The sequence below is a fragment of the Volvox carteri genome (assembly GCF_000143455.1).
Source record: "Volvox carteri f. nagariensis unplaced genomic scaffold VOLCAscaffold_91, whole genome shotgun sequence".
Lineage (NCBI taxonomy): Eukaryota > Viridiplantae > Chlorophyta > Chlorophyceae > Chlamydomonadales > Volvocaceae > Volvox > Volvox carteri.
Genome location: NW_003307634.1, coordinates 26,916 through 27,747, shown reverse-complemented (window position 1 = coordinate 27,747; position 832 = coordinate 26,916).

Here is an 832-nt window from a genome sequence, read left to right as displayed (position 1 = left end):
GCCCTACATAGACCGTTTTGTCGTTTGCTACCTAGACGATATCCTGGTCTATTCAAAGACACGTGAAGAGCACCTGGAGCATTTACGACTGGTCTTTGAAATTNTGCGGCGTGAGCAACTGTTTGCCAAGCGTTCTAAGTGCCACTGGGCCCAGCCTCAGGTCGAATACCTTGGTCACATCGTCTCCAAGGATGGCATCCGCATGGACCCCCGTAAGACTGCTTCTGTACGGAACTGGCCTACCCCGACCAATTTACAAGAACTAAGGAAGTTCTTGGGGCTGACGAACTACTTCCGTAAGTTCATCGAACGCTATGCCATTATTGCCGCACCTCTGACAAATCTGACACGTAAAGGGGCTTTTGTATCTCCTGACTGCTGGGGTCCTGACTGCCAGCAAGCGTTCGATACACTTAAGCGTGTTGTCTCTGAAGACATCATCCTGCGTTTCCCTGACTACTCCCAACCTTTCCGTGTGGAGGTCGTAACTGATGCGTCCTTGCATGGTACGGGAGCAGTACTGCTGCAAAACGGGAGACCAATTGCTTTTACTAGTAAGAAGTTCTCGGGGGCTGAAACCCGTTATACCACTGGGGAACAAGAACTTCTTGCTGTACTGCACGCGCTTAAGGAGTGGCGGTGTTATCTGGAGGGTCGGCCGTTCACCCTCAAAACCGACCACAAACCCCTAACGTTTCTGCAAGGCGTGCCTACCCTTAACCGTCGTCAAGCCCGGTGGATGGAATACCTTAGCCGGTTTGACTTCACATGGGAATACCTGCAAGGCATCCTTAACGTTGCTGATGCCTTAAGTCGGCACCCTTGTCTGCAT